The following is an 8,695-nucleotide window of genomic DNA, read 5'->3' as shown; positions in this document are numbered from 1 at the left end:
GGGACTTCTTCAATAAAAATGTATTTCCACAGCTCCAGTTCATCCCCAATTATGCTCACTGTTCATTTAGGCTCTCCTTTTCGTGGATGGACCTCTCCCCTAATGGAAATTGTGATGTACAGTGGATCCGAAACATATTTAAACAAATAAATCTAAAAAATATTTAAAATGTGTTTTAAGGGATTCCTGTAAGAGTGGTTAATTTGACAAAACAGGTGACGAGGAGAAAATCATTAATTGTTAATAAATCGTTAATAAGTATTACTTGATTCACCATTTTCTCTATTCCATAATTCTGTGTTCAATCCAAAGTAGACTAGCATCTTTGACCTTCAGAGGGCCGAGGTGGGCACTGTAATGGTCAGGGACATGGTAATTTTGTGCAACCGTTGGTTGCATATTTTTCAATGGAAAAATTCCGGCCCTCTAAAAGTTAAATTCTGAAGTTTCCACCATTTGAAATTTCACTCGGCCCATTTCTCTCGCGACAGAAGAGATAAAATAGTGATAATTGGAATATCGATCTGTGCGTATTGCTTACAAAAGGACAACGTTATGAACCTCCCCTATTTCCCACGACCCACCCTCGCAGAAAGCGTAGAACGCCTCCAGCGCTTTTATTTCGAGATAAGAGTCATTTGAACGCATCAAAGTCCGCAGTATTTTCATCCCAAGATCTTTTTGGTTCCGGTTCTCGTAGAAAGATAAGACGCCATTTCGACTCCGAAACTGGCGGGGACGAAATTAACCCTCGTTTCGCAGAGTCTAAAACTCGAACGAGATAGTCATTTAAACGGTTGAACGAAGGGACAATTCTTGTCACATCGGGAACAGCGCCCTTTATTTTGATGATCTAGTAAATATTTGATGCTCGGTAAAGTTTGTTATCTGAAGCGGCGCGAGAGTTTCATTTCGTATAACTGTTTTAAAAGTGCTGATTTCGGCGCAAGATGTGCGACATAATCGATGCAAAGTTTCTTATTTAAGAAGTACGACAGTTTCGCTTCATCAGATAATTAATCAGATCAGAAAAGTGCCGAGATTTTCACGAAAATATATGGTAATTTATGTACGGTTTCTTCTTTAAGAAGTACGAGAGTTTCGCTTCGTCAGATAATTAACAAGTTTGCTTGAATTTGCGAAGTTGCAATTTCTACGCAAATTTTACCAAAAACAGAACAGTGATGAAATTGTTGGTTGACTGGGTTTCTTCTAATAACGGTAAAGGTTTGTTTTTGCAAATTTGATATATTTGAATGGGAATACAATTTTTGTTTTGTACATAAATGATGACCTATTTAAATCATGAGTCGACCTTAGAGAGATTCAAAAAGATCGTGCGTCTGTAACGACGTGTTTGTCGATTGAACTGAAGGAAATAAGTAATTGCGGCACACGAAGAAGAAAATTGCGATTTCTGCAAGAAAATTCGCTCTACTTAAAACCTGCAAAGATCGACTTTCGGCTGCACGTCAAACGATAAAGAAAGATCCGCCAAAGATGACTGTCAAGCTCGAGATAAATCGAACGGTAATCTTATAAAGTATCGTATCCACCAACTCGGAAAATGTCGTTCCAGGAAAAAAGCGTTTCAAGTTTCACGGTCTTCGGCGTTCTTCGGTGTTTTTCGAATTTATTTCTAACATTTCAGTCTTGCATTTCTCGACATAAAACCTTAACAAAGAAAAAAAAACGTCAATTTTTCTATACAATTTAAGTAGAGAACACTACACTCTAGCGTGATAATTCAGGTTGACTTTGTTACGTTTCGCCACGTAGCTTTCGCGTACTGGCACAGTTTTACATATACTCGTCATTTAAATTTCAAATTGCCATTACTTCGTCGATTTTCGAGAATTCAGAATTCCATTTTCGGAGAGTACAGTCGGTTACAAAAGTGTACGCGCATCCGCGCATTGTTACACATGGAAAATTGAGCAATTTTGCACAACTTTTTTGGGAAAAAAAATTGTTAAATCCTTCTTATATTTCAAGCATCCAGAAGTATACGGGAAACAACGTGTAGCAACGCCAGTTGGAAACTGTTAGTCGGTGTTGTAGATGCAACAATTACTTGGACAGTTCGCAAGGATTAAGGGTAGATTAGCGTGTACAGCTTTAGTAGGATCATTCTACAGTTACTTGACAACAAGTCGAGCTGCGTCGAAGAAAACAAAGCCGGCGCGATAATATTAAATTGGAAAGTTCCGCTGAAATATATATTCCCCCCCCCCCCCACCCCATCGAAAGTCTCGACAAACTCAAGATTCTCTCGTATATCGTTGACTTCTCTGTGTTTCTATTACTTCTATCCTACTGTATCCATTAGCCCTCCCCCTCCCTGGAGGAGAAGGTTCTCGGGGAGCAGATGCGGCACTTCTGGCCGGGGCTGGCTTATTTATTTTATTTTATCGATTCCCGATAGTCACGAAACAACGGCTTTGTAGCAGCCTCTTTATTATTACCTGCAGGCTAATAGATAGTTCCAGTTGCACGAGTTTCTTCTAGTCCACGCCTTCATTACCTTGCCGATATCTCTATGTACGGTGGACCATGGACCATGGGGATCCGCGCGTATCCTGAGATTGAACTTCTCGAAAATTGCCTGGTCGTCGTTCGAGTTTTTCATTAGATCAGCCAAACGGATCACTTCAATCAACCGTCGACGGGTTGCCTACACGTATCCTCGGATATTTGATGACGTTCAACGCGCCATCTTGAATATAACCTATCGACGGATCAGTTGGGTCATTCGATAGCCTGGCTTATAATATATGCTACACTATCGAATGACTTTACCCCGTCGTACGACGTTCAACGATATAGTTTATAACAGGAATCGTCGAATTTCAAATGCTTGAAGTGCTCGTAATAGTGTGATCGTGCACTGTATTCCTATTCTATTTTATACTATTCATTTTATTCTATTTTATATTATTCGTTCTAGTTTGTCGCATTCTACTCGCCAGATTTATTTTGTTGTATTCCATTTATCCTATTTCACACTATTCGTTCTACTATATTTTATATTATTCTGCCCCTCCCGCATTTTCACCGGTGTATTTTCTTGTTTTTTTTTGCTATCACACTAATTTCTCCTCTTCAACCGAACTCACCGAAATCTCCCTTATCCTCTTCCAAGTTTCCCTCGGATCTGCTTTTCCTGCGCACCTAACCAACAGCTGTTCCCACGTTTCCACCCACCCCCGCGTCCCATACATCCCCTATTTTCCTCCTCGGGAATGTAAGAACCGTGCCAACAAAAAATCGACACGAGGTTAACCCCACGGAGAGGGTTGTATCCACGAAACCACCTGGAAAATGCCTCGTTACCCGAATAATTGTTCGATCCGAAGACAGTTCGGTTGTTTCCCGAACGAAAACCACCAAGGAATTATTATCTCGTCGTGGCTTTGAATTGCGATCAGATAAATCAATTAAAATCGTGAAATCAGTAAATATTTTCGGGAATGAAATCAGAAAATATTTTCTAAGGGATGATAGGTCGAGTAGGTGGGACAGTATGATACTTCGGGTATCACTATGCTCGTCGGCGTTCCTTTAAATTGGAATTGTGGCGCAGTTCCCTTTCTCCTTTTTGCCTTTTCCCTTTACACTCAATAAACCTTGACGGGTTTCATCCTGTAGCTCAATCTGCACGGCTGATCGCCTTTCCAACTAGAGTTCACAAAGCATGTGACCTCTTTATTCCTTTGTTTTTCTCTTACTCTCGCACTGTTCTCTCCTCCCCTCTTCCGCCCCTCTGCATGGACATTCTTCGCGCACGTTTCTCCCCGTTTTCACGATGTCACACGTACAATACGCGCCGCTGCCCGTTCAACCCTCGAAAACTTTATTTAATGAACCTCTCCCATTGTGCCCGCCGCTCGAAATATTCCAGGTGTAATGATTAACTTTCCGACAGTCCGGATCCGTCCCATTTACCGAGATCTTCTGCGTGTATGTCCTGTTCTAGTGGATTTTAAACGTTCAGCGGATCCGAAAACCACAAATTGACAATCTTTGAACCAAGCTAATTTCGTTAAAAAAAGATAGTAAAATAAGAAATTTTTACTCATATTGAAACTCGACGCCTCTACTTTTATAAACCATTAGTCATTTTTTCTTAGGATACTTGTGCATGATACGGCAGGTGAAAAACTGAGTTTTTACAAAATTATCACAATTTTTCGAGAATCGGAGATATACCGTAGTGTTTAAATAATATTTCGTATCGTTTTGAACAAAAGAGTATTAGGACACAGTATCTACTAACGTTGAAATAACATGCACACACTAACGTTGGAATATCGTGTTACACTGTTACTATGTTTACTAACAGACGTATTGCACTGTATTGTATTGTTATATCAAGCAAACATAAACAGCATGTAACACCACGAAAATTCTATTGAACTGGAAGTACAATAGTTAGTGAACATACTAGCGGCATCACGCGATATTTCATTGTTAGTGGACATACGTTTCCGAGAATATTAAACGCGTTTTTCAACCTTGCAACCCTTCAACTTTTTCGACCTTGCAGCCAGTAGATTTCCGAAATTCCACATTTATCTACCTTGAAACTCGCACTTTGTAAAATCTACAAAGTACAATCCTTTGACATTTTAATTCGTTGAATTTTCACAAATATTTAATTTTACTTATTTCGTTTGTTTTAGTTTGTGGCAGTGAGTGAGTGTATGCCGTGAGTGTGAGCTGACTAGGTTCCAATCGATATGGAGTTAGACAATGGAACGCAACTCTGAGTACTTTTAGGTAATCAAAAAAAAAAAATATGTATATAAAAATTGAGTTAACATGTCGCTGAATATTTCCAGCAAAAATCTTGATTTTCCACCAAGTAGTTCTGAACGAAAGAAAAAGTGATATTCTTCGAATTTTTGTCTACAGAGTTGCATGACCCGTTTGCAAAGCGGTGCTTTGAGAATGTACTTAATTGTCCAGAGACGATCGATTCTTCTCGAAGGAATTTTTCCTTCGTCAGCGGTAATATTCTGGAACGTCGGAAATACAAATCCGCGATGCTTGCTAGCCGAACAAACGTCGCAAACATCATGAACAGGTTGCAGACGTATTCACATCGCTTGTCGCTGTCATGATCTTCGTTATGCTCGCGGATAATGGGAACGCATTCCATTTCGGCAAATTCGAGGCGCCCTTAGACCAACGACTGTCTGCATTCGCTGCAAACGAGTCAAAGAATCTCGGACCAATTATTTTACTGATTCTAAAGCGTTAAACATTTCTAACATTGAGCGAGGACGAAAAGGCTGATCGTGTAAATATTTTTGTGTTGCGCAGCGGGGAATGTGCCGTGGCAAATATATTTTCGAACGATAAGGACACCGGAGGATAACAAGAAAGGATATTTCCGAGGCAATAAGGTTTTCGGATCCATCGGCTCAGTGGGTTATTTGGTTCCGTCTAGGAGTTCACGGTCCTCCTTTCCATTGTGTCCTGAGTGCGCTTTACCTCGAGAGGGAAGTGCGAGACAGGACCCCATTGTTTGGTGGCAGAGCCGAAAATTGGGTGTCGAACAGACTTTCTCTGCACGCGACCGCTTGACCTGGTCTCTGTGTCACTTGCCGCGGTGATCGGTTTGCTCAAAGGTGTGCCGGTGCAACCAACAGGCCATTTTCCGTATCCTGGAAAAAGGATCCTCTCTTTGTGTCCTCGCGGAACAATATATTCCCGAGCTCGAACGTGAACCATCGGGTTCAACCGAAAACAATTCCCGGCTCCATTTTGCAAATTTATACCGATACAATTTATTCGTAATAAACAAACGATCCCCTTCGCTATTAGACTGCGGAGCATTTGTGGCTTCTGAGAATTTTCAAGAAATGCTACAATATAAAATTTACATGGAATACCATTTTTTCTGCACGATACTTCTTGGATAAAACGACTCGGGTAGCATTCCTTGAGAAAATACGCCAAGCAGGTTACTTAGGTTCATGAAAAAATGCAAAAATACCGTTTTGGGTTCATACATGGTGGATCTTTGATATTATAAATATCTAATCTATTCTTCCGTAGACTGGAGGAACAAAAGGTCATACAAAATACATTTGAGCGCCATCGCCGTCTTCTTTTCGAAGAACCTTTGTTCCTTTTTTGATGAGGAACAGCTTTCTTTTGTTTCTTCTTGCTCTGCAGTCGAGGTCCGGTTATTTTTTTGCAGGAAACGTCGCGTTTTTCCGTTCGGGTGATCAAGTATTTTCTGCGCGGAGATAGCATCACTATGTCGCTCCAAATATCCAGATTAATTGAACCATGTAGTTTAATTGATTTACCAAGAACACGAGGCTATGTTGAAAAATTTATTTAGTCGGATTGCAATAAAATTTGCATGAAATATTAATATATTAAATTAATAACGATTAGCCTCGTCGTGTATCCTCTCCCCTACTATTTATATGTACGCGTGTACCGGTTATTTGCTATAATAGGTCCATAATAGGCGTGAAATCATTGACTGTGTTAGGGGGATGCATTCGTTCCAGTAGATTGCCTCAATCAGAACAGTGTACCGACTTGCTGGCGTGAGAATACTTAACCTATATTTCCCATAGCAAAATAATTATAGTTAAACTGAACCTAGTAGAATACTATACTTAACGATGTCCAACGTTATATCACAGAAAAGATATTCTTAATATATTATTATCCTACATACAATCTCTGAAGAATTCTTTATGAAAATCGTTTCACAAAATTCTCAATAAAAATTTCTTTGTAAAATTCAGAAAAGGAGACAAAATTGTACAGCAAAATATAAACAAACGCAATCAAAACGCCTCTGAATCTAGACATTAGTTTTTCAGTAAAAGACATTACTCTTTAATACATATTCATCTTACACTACGTACTATCTTTTCTAAACGCAGGATAATTTATGCTAATAAGACCGCACAACAATCAACACGAGGTCCGGACGGAAAACATTTGCAGCATGATTGCTCGAACAGTCCGCATGCTCGTCTGCTTTTTAATGATTTACACGAGCGTTGAAATTCGCCTCCACGTGGCAGAAATATTTACACAATCGCGCGGCTCGACAAGCATGTTTGATTATCTATTTCGAGCTCCCATCAGTCCAGCGATTTTTCGTGTCACGGTTGAAAAAATATTTCGCATGCAGCACAGAGACCTTGCCTGTAATCGCAAAGTAATGTCGAACAGCGTCGAAATCAGAATCGATTCAATATTTTCGAAAATATTAACAAACTGAACGCGGCTTTGACAATAGAAAATATCCTTTAGTCAAGAAAATCTCAGGGGAACAGCGTTCGACGGATTTCTCCGCGCGCAATTTCTTCTTGTTCCCAATTTGAAATTCCTTTTTTTTTCGAACAAGTCCCAACAGTGCTTTCACTCGTCAGGCAATAAAAAACAAAAAAGAAAATACTAGGGTATGACTCGCTGTATCATTTTAATAAAATGAAAGCCCACGCTGGAAAGCTTTACGATATAACTTCTTTGTCGAGGAGTCATCCCCCATTTACACAAGATTTGCAGCGGAAGGGAAACACACTAAAAAGCGTATGCCCTCCGTATCGGTTTATTGTTTGCGAACGAGTGCTTGAGCACGCAGAGATTTCATTCCTTTTGTTCCCGACGGAAAGGAATGTAGGATTCGTAATACCGGAAAAGCTGGTTTCTCGTGTTCGAAAATTATTAAATGTTAGAAACATTCGCGGAACTCTGAATTGCGCAATACAATTATTAGACTGCAGATTTTATGCATTTGTAATCAAACTGAATAGTTGAAACAGGAGACTGACATTAGACGACTTTAACACTAGGTTTACGGGACCCGTGAAAATGACGGCTTCTGGTATTCTTAATTCACAATTATCGAAATTGTAAAGATGCACGAATAAGAAATTATTCAACAAATGTATTCCTTTGGGTATATATTGTAAAAGAAATGGCTACAAATTTGGATAGATACATTTTCGTTATTTTTATAAAGTAATATAGAATAGGCAAATTTAGTGCCCCGTAAACCTAGTGTTAAAAATATTGTTGCACTATTATTGTTCCAGTAAAAATTATTAAAAGAAAAAGTACACATAATTCTACATCGAAACTGTAGGAGAAAAGTTTTTCATACGTGGCTTGGTTTTCGAGAAAATTCGAACATGCGTACTATCGAATAGGACTCGTCCGACGTGTCTGAGCATTGCCTACCGATTCTACTTACGAGTGCTATTAAACGCTCGTTGAGTTAGGCATAAAGCGTGCTATCGAACAGGACTCGTCCGACGTGTCTGAGCATTGCCTACCGATTCTACTTACGAGTTGAGTTAGGTATAAAGCGTGCTATCGAACAGGACTCGTCCGACGTGTCTGAGCATTGCTTACCGATTCTACTTACGAGTGCTATTAAACGCGCGTTTAGTAAAGCGTGCATTCTCTTCAGCAACATGGCGGCGCGATAAAATAGCAAAGACGTAGCTGGCCGCTTAATAAACAGTACAAACGGTTAGAAAAAAAAAGGAGAGAAGCTGAAGCGTAATTGTTAACCGTACGGACAAAAGTTCAAAGTGAACGCGAAGGGAGCCGCCAAGGGAAGGTTATTTTAAGAGGCTGAAAGGACAACCGAGCGTGCGGCAAAGTCTCGTTAGCACCTAGGGTTCGTTTCACAGAAAACCCTGTGAAACCT

This window comes from Halictus rubicundus, chromosome 13 (assembly GCF_050948215.1).
Source record: "Halictus rubicundus isolate RS-2024b chromosome 13, iyHalRubi1_principal, whole genome shotgun sequence".
NCBI lineage: Eukaryota > Metazoa > Arthropoda > Insecta > Hymenoptera > Halictidae > Halictus > Halictus rubicundus.
The sequence above is the reverse complement of the archived record's forward strand: the minus strand, read 5'-3'. Positions refer to the sequence as shown.